Here is a 17,110-nt window from a genome sequence, read left to right as displayed (position 1 = left end):
TGTGTTTCCTGTTTCCCCAGCAGACGGTAGGCTCTTTGGAGGCAGGAACCAATCCCGCTAAAAAGGATTCCTTGCACACGTGTCACATGACTGATCATAATCACAGCAGAAGGAAACTCAAGAAATCACCCATATAGTCCCTGCCCTTGGGACCAATGAGGTATGGTCATTTTTGTTTTATTAGTTGAGGCAACTGAATCACAGAGAGTAAGTGATATTATTTAAGGTTGTAAGGCTGGAGCATACAGCTTTGTAGGTGTGATGGAATAGAGGTGGGAGGACAGTGGTGGTCTCTCAGTTTCCTACCATCTTGTGGAGTGATTCTCCTGCCACGTGGTGACACCGCTTACCAATCTATTATCACTTGCTAAAGAAATTTAATTGGAAAAAAGAAAATGTAAATAAAAGCCATTGCCCAAACTAAAGGGATTGCTTTCTTTAAAATAATTGGCATTCCGTGTCGTGGCACAGGGGAAATGAATCCAACTAGGAACCATGAGGTTTCGGGTTTGATCTCTGACCTCGCTCAGTGGGTTAAGGATCCAGCGTTGCCGTGAGCTGTGGTGTAGGTGGCAGAGAAGGCTTGGGTCTGGCATTGTTGTGGCTGTGAGGTAGGCCGGCAGCTATAGCTCCAATTAGATCCCTAGCCTAGGAACCTCCATATGCCACAGGTGTGGCCTTAAAAAGCAAAAATAACTAACTAAATAAATATTAAAGAAATAAGATAATGACAATTATTAAATGATTTTTTAACATTTTATTGAATTATAGCTGATTTATAGCATTGTGAACATATTATATGATGTTTTCAAGCCTAGCCTCTTTGAGACAGGAAGGTAATTACCCTTTGATATCACCTATTTAGTCATTAGGCATTATGTCCCATATATAATTTTCTATTACAACCAACTAATAAGCAAATGCTTCCCCTAGTTCTGTTCTTCCCCTAGTTGTCTTACTGCAACGTCTGGCATATATGCCAAAGGCGGCAGATGGGCCAAATATTAGCCATGTGCCAGCCAGCCAAAGCTGTTCTGGTCCTTACCTGAGTGCATGCTTAAGTGACCTGCCATCACCTTACCCTATTCTTGGGAGTTTGCAAGTTTCTTCGCTCCAGGAAAAGGTCTGTTTTCTCCTTCTTTTCTGTCTCCCTTGGTGCCCTGTCAAAGTGGTGCAATCCTGATACATACTCCAGAGAGACTTGCTGATTTGATAAAGAAGATAAAAAGGAACCTGCAACACTCTCAGTGAGTTTTAGACATTTTCTTACCCATTTCCTCCTCTTAGATATTGTTATTTGGTCACAATAATTCCTTATCAGTCTACTTTGTTTTATCCTTTTAGGCCTCCATTCAAATGATGGAAATTTCCTAGATTCTGCCTCCCAACCTCCTCTCTGAATTCATCTTCTCTGAGCAATCTTATCCATTTAGTTTCATCATGACCTCAATGCTGATGACTCCCAAATCTACAGGGTTTTTTTTGTTTTGTTTTGTCTTGTTTTGTTTTGTTTTGGTCTTTTTGTCTTTTTAGGGCTGCACCTGAAGCATATGGAGGTTCCCAGGCTAGGGGTCCAATCAGAGCTGTAGCTGCCAGCCTACGCCACAGCCACAGCAATGAGGGATCCGAGCTGCATCTGTGACCTACATCACAGCTCACAGCAATGCCAGATCCTTAATCCACTGAACGAGGCCAGGGATCAAATCTGCGTCCTCATGGACGCTAGTCAGGTTCAGTAACCATTGAGCCATGACAGGAACTCCCAAATTTACAGTTTTTAAATCGACTTCTCCTAAGAACAAAAGACCCCAGTTTCTTAGGACCTCTTGTACAATGCCACACAGACATCCTGATACACCTTAAAAAAATAAGATGTCTAAACTAAAATTCATCGCTTTGCCCAGACCCATTTCTCCATCTGTTAAACGCATCACTAATCCTCTGGCCCAGAACTTTGGTCACAATTGATATTCCTCAGTCTTCCTTGGGAAAGCTAAGAGGGTGCCATGATGCACAAGGAGTTCCCCCTGGCCATGTCTGTAATGCCTTTTTTTTACCGCCGACCATGATTTTTTAGTGGGATCCTCCAAAAACAGCACCCCATATGTAAGGTCCAATGACTGGTCCAGGAAAAAGATACGTGACTCAAGTTCCTCCATCAGTGTCCATCTCTGGAAAAGTTCAAACTGACCCAGGAAAACCCTATTCTTCTTCAGCCCCTTAGCTAGAAGAACCAGCTATTGTGAGGCTCCTCAAGCATGGAAGTGCTGCTCATAGTAGAAAAGAATAAAGACTATCTTCAAAGAGAGGATATGGAGGAAAAATGACAGCTGAGGCCTTGACTCAGTTGACCCTCCCTGGCTCTATGTCTGTGCTTCCTAAAGTTATGTAGTAAATCGAATTTTACAAATAAATTCCCCTATTTTTTTCTGTTTTTGTTTCTTTTTTTTACTTTTTAGATAAATCGAGTCTTTATCATTTACAAAACCCAAACATAAATCTTTTCATGTGATCCTTCTTCCCCTGAGCACACAGGAAAGCATTTAATCAGTTGCCAAATCATGTGGGTTCTACCTCTTAACACCCTTAAGATGTATCTCATTTTCTTCACCTGGTTCAGATCTTAGGTTACATAATGGCTTCCTTACTATATTCCCAGACTGCAGTCTCATCTCCTCTAAACATCTTCCAATTTCTGTCAAAGAACTTTCTAGAAAAAAGTTCTAAGAGAACGCTCCTACCAAATGGGCCAGTCTTCTCCTTAACAACCTTCAGTGGCTCCCTAAGATGCACAGAATAAAAAAGAAGCTGCTCAAACAGGCTCAATACCCTGTGATTTGGCAATGTCTTTCTTTTCTGCTTCATCTCTCCTAGTAGACCCTTCCATCAAACATGACCACTAAATATTTTCTGAACTTTCCTGCCTCTGTTCTTGCCATTTTCTCTCCACTAATCGGAGATAGAAATCCTACCTAGTCTTAAAATGTCGCCTTTGGAGTTCCCGTCGTGGCGCAGTGGTTAACGAATCCGACTAGGAACCATGAGGTTGCGGGTTCGGTCCCTGCCTTTGCTCAGTGGGTTAACGATCCGGCGTTGCCGTGAGCTGTGGTGTAGTTCGCAGACGCGGCTCGGATCCCGCGTTGCTGTGGCTCTGGCGTAGGCGGGGGGGCTACAGCTCCGATTCAATCCCTAGCCTGGGAACCTCCATATGCCGCGGGAGCGGCCCAAGAAATAGCAACAACAACAACCAAAAAAAAGACAAAAAAAATGTCGCCTTTTTCATAAAATCTAAAACCTCTCAGATGCAGAAAACTCTATTTTCTTGGCTTCTACAGGACTTATATCTCTACCAAAGAACGTTTGCTTTGTGCTATAATTTTCATACATATTATTTTCATTTTTAGATTATAAGGTTCCTCAAGGACAGGAGCTTTTCTGTGTTAACCATTAGTACTAAAAGATTGAGCAAAAGGCAGTTGAAAACCAGTCGATGAAGGAAAAGCTTTCTTTTTTTTTGTCTTTTGTTGTTGTTGCTATTTCTTGGGCCGCTCCCACGGCATATGGAGGTTCCTAGGCTAGGGGTTGAATCGGAGCTATAGCCACCGGCCTACGCCAGAGCCACAGCAACGCGGGATCCGAGCCGCGTCTGCAACCTACACCACAGCTCACGGCCACGCCGGATCATTAACCCACTGAGCAAGGGCAGGGACCGAACCCGCAACCTCATGGTTCCTAGTCGGATTCGTTAACCACTGCGCCACGACGGGAACTCCAGAAAAGCTTTCTACTTTCCCCTAGCTGCCTAGAAGTAGAGTCCATTTTTCCCCTTTCATAAAGGAAATTTCCATTTGTAAAGGTGTCTTATATGAGGAAGAGAGCTACTCCCAGAGACCGGCTCATCACCTGAGAGCTTCTTGCGTGTTAACAAGGTAACCCTTGTTTACCAGACATTTCTTCCCCTCACCTTTCTACAGCTTGCCTCCTCCATCCAGAAGCTCAAAACCCCCTTTCCTTTGTTTAGCCTAAGATGGTATGTATACAAGCCTCAATCATCTGGCCTCCTCCTTGAGCTTTTATTTCTTTGGAAACTCCTGTGCATAGGTACATAATGAAGCCTGCTTTTCTTGTTCTCTTGTTAATCTGTTTCTTATCAATTTGGTGGGAGCAGTGAGCAGCCAGTAAACCTAGGAGGGTAGAGGAAAAAAAGTCTCTCCTCCCTTGCATTACTCAACAAAGTATTTTGTACCTGGTATTCACCAAACACCTGCGATGCTCTAGATATGACATATAGATTTGGCCAGAGGGATTGTTTCTCCTCGAACCATTTCCAGTTTTAATTCAGTATTGGAATGAATGCTTCCCATGGAATCTGAGAGACAGTTATTATGACAGTCTAGATAATTACATCAATTTCTATTCCACCATTCTCATGGATGCCTTCTGTAAGTTTAAATTAAGTTCCGTAAGGAAACTAGATATCTGAGCGTATCCTATTAAGAAAAAACAAATTTTTATCTTCCTGTTTCCTTCCTCCTTCCTTCTTCTCTTCCTTTCTTTTCCTCTTCTTTCTTTCTGGGACAATCAAAATGCAAGCTATGGCTTGGGTGTAATTATAGGTGCTAAACCAAAGTCAGCTTTTATTTACAACTCCTTTGCCAAGTCAGCAGTCCATCTCCTCTTCTCTGATGTGTGCAGACTGCGCCCAAACCAGTCTGAGTCATGTTATATGTAAGCCATTAAAATGGGGCATCTGATAGCATCTGCTCCCTTTCTCTGGTTCAAATCATGAATGGAGCTCCTCTCCCTTCCCTTAGTCACCAGCTTTTGAATATTTACAATCTGTGAGAATACAAAGAAATGGATTTTGAACTCTAAATGGTCTATAGTTGAAGCGAGGAAGCCACAAGGGAAAAACTGGAGTGGACCCCTAATAATAATGAATTTTCTGTGAGTGAGAGTGAGCTATGAAAGGTGAGAGGGCAGAAGAATGAGGATGAATGACTAAAAGCCAAGAAAGCTTACAAAGAAAGCTAAACATTTGCTTTCGGATGAATAGGAAGGAAAGAAAGAGCCTTGTGCCTTTCACATAGTAGGTACTCAACAGCCGCTTGTATAAGGATCTGCACAAGGCTTAAAAGAGGGCTTTTTTCCTTTGAGTTGAGAAAAAAATAAGAAAATTATTCTTTTGAACAGGCCACAGTAATTTTTTTTTTTTGTCTTTTTGCCTTTTCTAGGGCCGCTCCTGCGGCATATGGAGGTTCCTAGACTAGGGGTCTAATCGGAGCTGTAGCCACCAGCCTATGCCAAAGCCACAGTAACACAGGATCTGAGCTGCATCTGTGACCTACTCCACAGTTCACGGCAATGCCGGATCTTTAACCCACTGAGCAAGGCCAGGAATCGAACTCTCAACCTCATGGTTCCTAGTCAGATTCGTTTCCACTGCGCCACGACGGGAACTCCAGGCCACAGTAATTTTAAGACCATGGGATGACAAATGTAAATGGTTTGACCAGCACTTGGCTCCCTGCATGTAAGTCTATACAAACTGAGTTTTACAGAGTCTTTGTTTCCCCGTATTTACAACCTGCATCTTGATCTACATTTTTGCAGGGGAGCTGTATTGAGAACACTTGTTTTCAGACTACCTAATCCTGGTTTTTCAACCAGGCAGTGCCACAAGTCAGCCCCAGTTTTACTCGGTTAGCACAGTTAGCAAGAACCAAAACAAACCTGATCAACTGGATTGTAAGTCCTGAGCCTGGTTGGCCAGGGAGAATAGGCAGATGTTGCTGATACAGAATCGAAGAGTATGCAGGCAGCTGATCCAACACAGAATCAAAGAGTTGGGATGTTGTACTGGAAATTGCATCAGATTTGCTGTCAAGACATGAGTCTGAATCTCCATTGTCTAGTGTGGACTTTGAGCAAATCACTCAATTTCCCTATGATGCTGTTTCCTGTGACCTCAAACAGAAGACTCTATTTCTCTCAGATTCAAGTTCCTGTGAAAAAATTGAAATATAAATGTATTGTGAGGATAAAATGAGATCACGTATGTCAAAGTCTTTTATAATGTGTTATATAATTGTAAAGTATTATGAATTTTAGGTTACGGTCTTAAAAACATGATTAAGCAATTGTTTCTATTAGTTTCCAAAAGCAGGTGAGTCATAAACAGTTTATGTGTAGATAAGATGCGCCATTCACTAATTCAACACTAATACAAATGTTTATTAATGGCATACTATGCGCCAAGAGTGTTTTAAGTGCTGGAGTTGTAAAAAGAACAAGTAAAAATTCCTGTCCCCATGGGCAAAACAGATAATAAACAAACTAGTGAAAACAAAGGAGGGCTGCAAAAATTCACTTGTGGAGTTGCTGTCGTGGCTCAGTGGTTAACAAATCTGACTAGGAACCATGGGCCATGAGTTTGCAGGTTCGATCCCTGGCCTCGCTCAGTGGGTTAAGGATCTGGCATTGCCGTGAGCTGTAGTATAAGTCAAAGATGCGGCTCGGATCCCTCGTTGCTGTGGCTGTGATGTAGGCCATCGGCTACAGCTCCAATTAGACCCCTAGCCTGGGAACCTCCATATGCTGCAGGCGTGGCCCTAAAAAGTCCAAAAAAAAAAAATTTACTTGTGTAAGATTTGGGGTCCCAGAGTTCCCGTTGTGGCACAGCAGAGACGAATCTGACTAGGAACCATGAGGTTGAGTGTGTGATCCCTGCTGTCCTTCAGTGGCTTAAGGATCCTGCGTTGCTGTGGCTGTGGCATAGGCCGGCGGCTGCAACTCCAATTAGACCCCTAGCCTGGGAACCTCCATATGCCATAGGTGCGCCCCTGAAAATGCAAAAAAAAGAAAAGATTTGGGGTTCCATTATTGTGAAGTTAATGTAGACTAATATTTTTCAGTTGATAATATAAAGATAATGAAACAAACTGTATACATAATCGATAGACAATGAACTGAGAAAATCCCAATTATCAGGAGGAGGTCTCTTCCAAATTCCTCCCTCCCTCCACTCTGCCCCTAAGAATTTCAGCTGGTTAGCAACTGAGAACGGAGCCTGGGAGCCAAGTGCTTTATAGCTGAGGTTAATGTACGTAGCACGATAGGATGTGTCATAGAGAAACGTAAGACGGGAGGGAAATGGGGAGGACCATGGTTGGTGGGCACAGAGGATGGTCAGGAAGACTCACCAGGAAGGTAACATCTGAGCACAGGCCTGAAGGAGATGAGGGAACCACCGTGGGGAGAGCTGGGGGGATCACAGGCTCATCAGAAGGAACAATGAATGCAAGATCCTGAGTTGGGAGCACACCTGGTATGCCCCAGAGATGGCACGTAAGGTCGTAGTGGAGCAAATGGGGTGTGGAAGGGGGGCAAGTCAAAGGTAGGATCAGAGGGAACTGAGCCACATATTTGGAGCCGTGAAAGACACTGGATTTTTTTTTCTTTCTTTCTGTTTTTCTTTTTAGGGCTGTACCTGGGCTATGGAAGTTCCCAGGCCAGGGGCCGAATCAGAGCTACAGCTGAATCTTATACCACAGCCACAGAAACTCGGCATCCAAGCCTCATCTGCGACCTACACCGCAGCTTGTGACAACCCTGGATCCTTAACCCACTGAGCAATGCCAGGGGTCAAAACCACATCCTCACGGACACTATGTAAGGTCCTTAGCCCACGGAGCCACAACAGGAACTCTGACATGGGATTTTATTTTGGGTGAGATAGTAAACCATTGAAAGATGTTGAGCAGAAGAGTAACATGATCTGAATGTTCAAATGGGAGCACACAGGCCACTGTGTTGAGAACAGATTACAGGAACTAAAGGAAGAGGCAGAGAGAGCAGTGGAAAACTATTGAGATAACCCAGAAGAGAGATACAATGACCTGGGCCAGAGTGGAACCAATGCTCATTGGAAGTGGTTGAACTCAGGATGTATTTTTGGAGGTAAAACCAATAGGATTTGCTGACAAATTGGATATGGATATAAGAGAAAGGCGGGTATACAGAAAGATTACAGTTTTTAGCCTGAACAAAACTGACTTTTACTGAAATAGGGATAGTGGGGATGAGTGGGCCTAGTTTGAGAAATCAACCATCATTTATGTCCTCTTCTGATTCTAAGTGAGGGAGTTAGGATTTTTGTTGTTTCTTTTTTGGCCCCACCCAAGGCATATGGAAGTTCCCACCAGGGATCAAATCGAAGCCAGAGCTATGACCTAGGCCTCAGCTGCAGCAATACTGGATCCTTAACCCACTGCACCAGGCCAGGGATCCAGCCCGCACCACCCCAGAAACAATGCTGGATCTTAACCCGCTGTGCCATAACAGGAACTCTGGGAGTTATGATTTAGTGAGTAAAGATGGAGAAAGAATATGGCCAATTAAAATGAACATGGTCAGCAAGAATTGACACAACATTGTAAATCAACTATAATTTTTAAAAATTAAAAAAAAAGAATCAAAAATGAAAATGGCATTCCAAGAGTAGGTTGAAGCTACAGGTGCAAAACCAGGAGAGTAGGTGATGGGCCCATCTAGCAAGCTTGCCAGAAAAGGGCAGAGAGGAGGAATAGGTTGAGGAGTTGAGAGGGGCCAGGGAGATGGGGTCACACAAGGCAATTGCTTGCGTCTGGCTACTGGGAGGAGTGACAGGTGAAAAATTGGTGGTGGGCAGTACCATTTTGTTAATAGTCATAGGATGTGTGAGGGAAGAGCAAGCAAGAATCCAGGTAAAAAGAGAATTAAATCTGTAGTTCAGGGATGGGGAGGAACTGGCTTCACGTCTTGGGATAAAGGAGTAGATTTCCAGCTATCATCCCCGTAGCATGAAAATCAATATATTTTTTAGGTGAGCTTTCTTTTGGCTCACTGCCCCATCCTGTCTATCTTTTTTTTTTTTTTTTGGAGTTCTGTCGGTTCTACTTCAAAAGTATTTCTTGGATCTGTCCACTTCTGCCGGTTTTCACTGCTAATGCTCTATTCCAGATCGCTAAAATCTCATTGCATTACGATTGCAACAGCCTCCTAAATGTTTCTCCACTTTTATCCTTGTCCCTCTTTAATCTATGTACCACCTGAGATCCAGGGGAATTTACTTACTAAAATGTCAATCGGATCACAATAGTCACCTTAAGAGTCCTCAGTGACTCCCCATTGCACTTAGAATAAATTAGAATAATAAACCTAGCACATTTGTGACACCATGGATGCCAGGCACCCCACGAAGAGCATTACATATAGTAATTTGCTTAACACTCACCCCTCTGAGGCAGGTACTGTTATTATAGTTTATATTTATCAAACAAGGAAACTGAAGCACTGAGAGGTAATTTTTTTCAAAAGGCCTGTCTTAACCTGTTTTCCCAGAAAGCAAAGGCTGCAGTAAATGCATATGTACCACGACTTAATTAGGGAGTGCAATCACAGGAAGCAGGAGTGAGTCAGGTAAGGAGGGACAGCTAATACAATGTGACACGTTACCTCTGTGGGTGCCACTGCAGGGTATCAAGTCCAACAGATTGCTTGATCTTGCCCGATCCACTCTGAGAAGCTGTATGAATAAAGGTATGTCAGGACACTCCATCAGGGTGGCAGAGGGGAAGGATGTTTTCACTGGCACCTCTATCTCTTGGGTCAGACGTTTACCCCATGGGACATTAATTAGCTCCGTCGCACTCATGCCTACAAGCCAGTCTTAGCACCAACAGGAAAGCACCTGATTACAAGATGGAAGGTGCTCAGTGTGGGCACAGGAAAGATGCTATCAGATTGGTGTACCTGAAGTCTCTCAAGGCCCAGGCAGAGCTGCCTGCCACATTTGTGGCTGGAGCAAAACAAGCACCCGATGGGTACCAGAATATTCCACCTGAAAATATGCCTCTTTGGCATAAGGATTATTTTGAGCTAAAGGCAACTGAGAAGGAGCAGATGCAGGAAAAGCGCTTTACTTCCTGCTAACTGCCTAAAAATAGAGGATACATTTCCCTTTTCATAAAGGAAATTTACATATGTAAGGAAATTTCCATTTATAAAAGTGTCTCAAATCTGAAAAAGAGTTACTTCCAGGGACAACTCTAATCCGCATAACAAGACGACCCTTATTTACCCAACATGTCTTCCTCTCATTTTCCCATAACCTGTCTCTCCTCCTCAGAAGCCTCAAACCCCTTTTCCTTTGCTCAGCCTAGGATACTATATAGCCTCAATCATATGGCTCTTTCCTTGAGTTTTCCTTTCTTTTTGAATTCTGCTGCGTATGTGTGTATTTAAACCTGGGTGGCTTTTTCTTCTTCTTCTGCTTGCTTATCTAGTTCTTATCAGTTTGATAACCCTTGAATCTAGAAGAGTAGAGAGAAAAAAGTTTTTCCTCCTGTATAGTTTTGGCAACCACAAAGATACCTGGGAAACCCCGCTTGCATAGAGTCTGAAGCTGAGGTCTTGGGCCTTCTGACAAAGCTAGGAAAAGGTAAAAATTCTTAGAAAAGTCATCTTCCCTGATTTCTGTCTACAGGGTCTAGTTAATGGGAGGTGGTAAAAGTCTGGTTTCTTTTTTCACATTTAGATTAGTAGGAGAAAAATCATTGTAAGAATTAGCTCTTTGGTTTATGACTCTTGGAAGTTTGGTTTGGAGTACTCATTGTTTATTGATCCTTAGCCTCCCAGGGAGAGTCATTATTTTCCTTTGTTTCTGTCTTTTGCATTGTTTGTCAGGAGGAGGAAAATCATAAAATATTCTCCTTCCATTTCCTTCTGTGGCTTGAGAGCTTGACTTGCAACCTGTGAGAGGATACTCTTATTCATCTCAACAGCTTATGGGGAGGGAGGGGGAGTAGAGGTTGTCAGATCTGCATCTGGTGACAGCTGTCAGGTTAAGAAACCTGACACACAAATGCATAAGGAACACTGTTTGTCTGACCATACCAGCTCTCATGGGAGTTTGTCTTGGTGAGAAGTCTCGGTCCATAAGGGGTCTTTTCATTTTTTCTTTTCATTTTCTTGTTCAGGGAAAAGCCCTATCCCAACATAACCTGTCTAGTGTGACAGATTAGCATCTCTGTCATGGAAGGCAGCTCGCTTTTGGGGGAGACCAGAATTTCCTTAAGGCTGGGACAATGAAGGTCTCTGATTTCTTAAGCTATCTTTGCGAGTAATTCTTGATCCCGGAGGCATAGGAATGGCAATGGGCGTTGTCACCTGCCTCTTTTTCACCCTCTTTGGGGATGCCTTTTGTATTCATTCGTGTTAATGTCTTTAAAAAGATTATTGGTTTAGAATCATATTGGAATAGGTAAACCTTTGGAATTTGAACTTTTTATCTAAAAAGTTTTGTTTTGTTTTGTTTTAAAGGGCTACACCTGAGGCATATGGAAGTTCCCAGGCTAGGAGGCAAAATCGGGAGCTATAGCTGCCAGCCTACACCACAGCCACAGCCACACAGGATCCAAGCCACGTCTGTGACCTACACCACAGCTCACGGCAACACTGGATCCTTAATCCACTGATCAAGGCCAGGGATCAAACCCGCATCCTCATGGATCCTAGTTGGAATCATTAACTGCTGAGCCATGGGGGGAACTCCCTCTAAAAGGATTTTTTAGTTGAAATACAATATTTAGTTTTCTGAGAAACCTCCACATTGTTTTCCATAGTGGTTGCACCAGTGTACATTCCCACCAAAAGTGTAAGAAGGCTCCTTTTCTCTATACCCTCTCTAGAATTTATTATTTGTAGACTTTTGGATAATGGCTATTCTGGTTGGTATAAAGTGGTACCTCACAGTAGTTTTGATTTGTAGTTCTCAAATAATTAGTGATCTTGGTCATCTTTTCATGTGTTCTTTGGACATCTGTATGTCTTCTTTGGAAAAATGTCTATTTAGATCTACCCATTTTTTTTTATTGGATTGTTTGATATTGAGCTGCAGGAGGTATTTGTATATTTTGGAGATTAATCCCTTGTCAGTTGTTTCATTTGCAAATATTTTCTTCCATTCTGTAGGTTGTCTTTTTGTTTTGTTTATGGTTTCCTTTGCTGTGCAAAAACTTTTAATTAGGTACCATTTGTTTGTTTGTTTATTTTGTCATTACTCTAGGAGGTAAAAAATAGATCAAAATAGAACTAAAAATAGAACTACCATAAATCCAGCAATCCCACTCCTGGGCATCTATTCAGAGAAAACCAAATTCAAAAACATACATGCACCCCTATGTTCACTGCAACACTATTTACGATAGCCAAGACATGGAAGTGACCTAAATGTCCATCAACAGAGGAATGGATAAAGAAGATGTGGTATATATATACAATGGAATATTATTCAGCCATAGAAAGAACAAAATAATGCCATTTTCAGCAACATGGATGAACCTAGAAACTATCATACTAAGTGAATTAGACAGTGAAAGACAAATATATGATATCATCTATATGTGGAATCTAAAAAAAAAAAAAAAGAATACAAATGAACTTATTTGCGGAACAGAAGCAGACTCACAGACTTTGAAAAACTTATGGTTACCAAAGGGGACAGGTTGGGGGCGTGGGAGGGATGGAGTGTGGGTTTGGGATTGGCACACATGCACACTGAGATATATGGAACAGTTGGCCAAAGGAGACCTGCTGTATAGCACAGAGAACTCTGCCCAGCATTCTGTGATAATTTATGTGGGAAAGAATCAGAACAGATAGGTTTATATGTATGACTGGGTCACTTTGTTGTATAGCAGAAATTATCACAGCCTTGTAAATTAACTATACTGCAATAAAACTTAAAAAAAAAAAGAAACAGATTCTTGCTGTGGCTCAATGGAAACAAATCTGACTAATATCCATGAGGAAGCAGGTTCGATCCCTCGCCTCCCTCTGTGGGTTAAGGATCCGGCGATACTGTGAGCTGTGGTGTAGGTCGCAGATGCAGCTTGGATCTGGCGTTGCTGTGTCTGTGGTGCAGGCCAGCAGCTATAGCTCCAATTCACCCTCTAGCTTGGGAACCTCCCTGTGCTGCAAGTGCAGCCTTAAAAAGACCAAAAAAGAAAAAAGAAAGAAAGAAACACAATTAACTTACAACCCTGCATTATTTTTTGTTGTAAAACATAGTCATCTGATATATGTATATAAGGCAAAGTGCTTACCACAGTAAGTTTAGTTAAAATCCATTACCACACAGTTAGAATTTTTTCTTCTTGTGATGAGAACTTTTAAGATATATTCTTTTATCAAGTTTCGAATATGCAATATATGTCGTTAACTATAGTCACCGTGCTGTGCATTGCATTCTCCAGGACTTACTTATCTTCTACGTGTAAGTTTGTACCTTTTAACCACATGCATCCATTTTACCCCCTCTCTCTATTTCCACCTCTGGCAGCCATCACTCTGTTCTGTGTATCTTTGAGGTCTTTTAACATTTTTGATTTTTTTTTTTAAGATTTCACATTTAAGTAAAATCATACAATATTTTAGTTTGCTAAAAGCCAAAAAGTCTTAGTTGAGTAGGTACCCTTAATTTGTTTACCTGCCGGAAACACAGATCCAAATATCATATATAAAGTAGTAAGTTTTGTATTATTGTGTTTAACTCACAGATAAAATTTTTAAATGGATGCTATAAGATCTCTATATGTGTGTCTGAATATTTATCTGTGTCTATGTATGTTTTGTTTATGTGATATTTTTCTACCTCTGGATGGTATTGCCAAAATTCATAAACGAGCTCTATTTTAATTGGTTTAGAAAGAAAGAAACCCTTGTATAAGTATTCCTAAAGCTGTCAGAAAAAAAATAGGAACTAACCCCAATTTTTCTTTCTTTCTTTTTTCTTTTTATGGCCCCACCTGTGGCATATGGAAGTTCCCAGGCCAGAAGTGAAATTGGAGCTGAAGCTGAGACCTACACCAAAGCCACAGCAATGCTGGATCTGAGCCACATTAGCATCCTACACCACAACTTGCAGCAATGCCAGACAGATCCTTAACCTATTGAGCTAGGCCAGGGATCAAACCTGCATCCTTACAGAGACTATGTCGGGTTCTTAACTTGCTGAGCCACAATGAGAACTCCATTTTCAGGTATTTAAAACTTTACAGTTATACTAAGTTAAATGATGGACTTTCATTGAATATGTGTATCATTTCTGAATAAGATGAAACACCAAAACATTAATTGTTAAACTTAATTTTATCTTCTTTGGCCTCTCATTACAGACACAGTAAAGATTTTTGGGTCTGTTAATAAACATATTATTTTATCATATTGAAAAATTTTACTGTGAAGAAACAGATACTTCTAAAATTATAAAATTGGTACATTAATAGATTTTCTAATCCATCTACAGAATGCTGATATATATATAACACACAGTTCACAATTGCTTATTTGCTTGTTTTCACTGGAAATTAGTTACCAAAAGGGTTAAGAATTCTAATCAACATGTAAATGAGCTATTAGGAATGATAAAAATGAAGGAAAAAAATTCCTCTTGCAGAGTAATACAAGAAAAATCAGGCAAGATGTGAGAGATGAAGGATGCCTTTTTGAGAAAGAAAAGAGGAGAGTAATTTTGTTCTAAAGTAGTTTAAGGTTATTTAATGGTAGTTTCAGATGAGAAAGAGGAAAAGAAAGGAAATTGTGCAAGGAAAAGAGAAAATCTTTTCTCATGTGGTCAAACTGGCTAAAATGAAACATATTCATCATAAGGTTTTTAAATGAATTTTAAGGATTTTTCTGGTGGTGCAGTGTGTTTTCATTGCTGTGGCTTAGGTTTATCCCTGGCTCAGGAACTTGCCCATGCCTCTAGTGAGGCCAAAAAATAAGTAAAATAAATTTTAATATTAATAGTGATCAAGACAGTGTGGTATTGGTACCAAAACAGACATACAGACCAATGGAATAGAAGAGAGAACACATTAATAAACCCAGACACCTATGGTCAATTAATTTTTGACACAGGAGGCAAGAACATAAAATGGGGAAAAGACAGTCTTTTCATCAAGTATTGCTGGAAAACCTGGACAGCTGCATGCAAATCAATGAAGCTGGAACACACCCTCACACCATGCACAAAAATAAACTCAAAATGGCTTAAAGACTTAAATATAAGACAAGACAACATCAAACTCCTGGAAGAGAACATAGGCAAAACATTCTCTGACATCAACCTTACAAATGTTTTCTCAGGTCAGACTCCCAAAGCAATAGAAATAAAAGCAAAAATAAACCAATGGGACCTAATCAAACTGACAAGCTTTTGCACAGCAAAGGAAACCAAAAAGACAACTTACAGAATGGGAGAAAATAGTTTCAAATGATGCATCTCACAAGCGCTGAATCTCTAAAATACACAAACAGCTTATACAATTCAACAGCAAAAAAGCCAACAACCCAATGGAAAAATGGGCAAAAGACCTGAATAGACATTTCTCCAAGGAAGATATACAGATGGTCAACAAGCACTTGAAACAATGCTCAACATCCCTAATTATCAGAGAAATGCAAATCAGGACTACCATGAGAAACCACCTCACACCAGTCAGAATGGCCATCATTAATAAGTGCACAAATAACAAATGCTGCAGAAGCTGTGGAGAAGAGGGAACCCTCTTGCATTGTTGGTGGGAATGTAAGCTGGTACAACCACTATGGAGAACAGTATGGAGGTACCTTAGAAAACTATACATAGAACTACCATATGACCCCACAATCCCACTCTTGGGCATATATCCGGACAAAACTTCCTTTAAAACAGACACATGCACCCACATGTTCACTGCAGCTCTATTCACAATAGCCAAGACATGGAAACAACCCAAATGTCCATCGACAGATAATTGGACGAGGAAGATGTGGTATATATACACAATGGAATACTACTCAGCCATAAAAAAGAACAAAATAATGCCATTTGCAGTAACATGGATGGAACTAGAGACTCTCATGCTGAGTGGAGTAAGTCAGAAAGAGAAAGACAAATACCATATGATATCACTCATATCTGGAATCTAATATAGGGCATAAATGAACCTTTCCACAGAGAAGAAAATCATGGACTTGGAGAATGGACTTGTGGTTGCCAAGGGGGGGAGGGGTGGCATGGATTGGGAACTTGGGGTTAATAGATGTAGACTATTGCCTCTGGAATGGATTAGCAATGAGATCCTGCTGTGTAGCACTGGGAACCATGTCTAGTCACTTACGATGGAGCATGATAATGTGAGAAAAAAATGTATACATGTATGTGTAACTGGATCACCTTGCTGTACAGTAGAAAATTGACAAAACACTGTAAACCAGCTATAATGGAAATAATAAAAATCATCATATTAAAAATAAATAAATAAGTAAATAATAGTCCATTAGTTCCCACCCACCAAAAAATATTAATAGTGTACTAATATAGAACTAAAGTTTGGATTACTGGTCTCTTCTTAAGAAGGTTATTGTAAAAAGTTTTTCTTTACATGTTGAGTAATCTGCCTAGAAAACAAAGATTCTGCAAATAATCTCCCGTGCTTTGTGTTGTCTTTATTATGTTTTTAATTACTTAAGAATTAAACCTAGCGAGTAGTATCCATGAGGATGCAAGTTTGATCCCTGGCTTTGCTCAGTGGGTTAAGGATCTGGCATTACGGAAAGCTGTGGTATAGGTGACAGACACGGTTGGGATCCCGCCTTGTTGTGGCTGTGGCGTAGGCCTAGGAACTGCCATACATCATGGGAGTGGCCCTATAAGACCAAAAAAAAAAAAAAAAAAGAGTCTTCTTAATATTGAAAGTGCTAAGGTTTGGTTTTTTTTTTTTTACATTCATGTGACCTGTAATCGCCTTTGAAATCTTTTATTGTCGCTTTGGTTAAATAGATAACTAAGTATTATTTCACAGTGACTTGTGATTTTGTTTCATTAGGTGTTCAAACCTTTTGATATTTTTGAAAAATTTCCCCAAATCAAATTCTAAATGGAGTCTTTTTTGCCTTAAGGAAACTTCAAGCTTCCCCAGAGGGCACCTGGAAAAATCTCAAAGGATTTGTTCTCTCACTTGGTAAGACAGAGATCTTAAACTAATTAGGTTTGTTGGAAATGTTAAACTTCATCTGAAACAGT

General features: G+C 40.8%; 1 long non-coding RNA gene across 1 annotated transcript in view; it reads left to right on the top strand.

Moving 5' to 3' along the window:
• The window catches only part of LOC125131214 (uncharacterized), a 41,200-nt gene that overhangs the window by 4,200 nt on the left and 19,890 nt on the right, over positions 1 to 17,110 (top strand). The window contains exons 3-4 of the long non-coding RNA XR_007135872.1: positions 21 to 160; positions 16,987 to 17,048. This is a non-coding gene — a long non-coding RNA (uncharacterized LOC125131214). The remainder of the gene's footprint in view (positions 1 to 20; positions 161 to 16,986; positions 17,049 to 17,110) is intronic.

This window comes from Phacochoerus africanus, chromosome 7 (genome assembly GCF_016906955.1).
Source record: "Phacochoerus africanus isolate WHEZ1 chromosome 7, ROS_Pafr_v1, whole genome shotgun sequence".
Lineage (NCBI taxonomy): Eukaryota > Metazoa > Chordata > Mammalia > Artiodactyla > Suidae > Phacochoerus > Phacochoerus africanus.
Note: the sequence above shows the minus strand (reverse complement) of the source record. Positions and strands in the feature narration are given on the sequence as shown.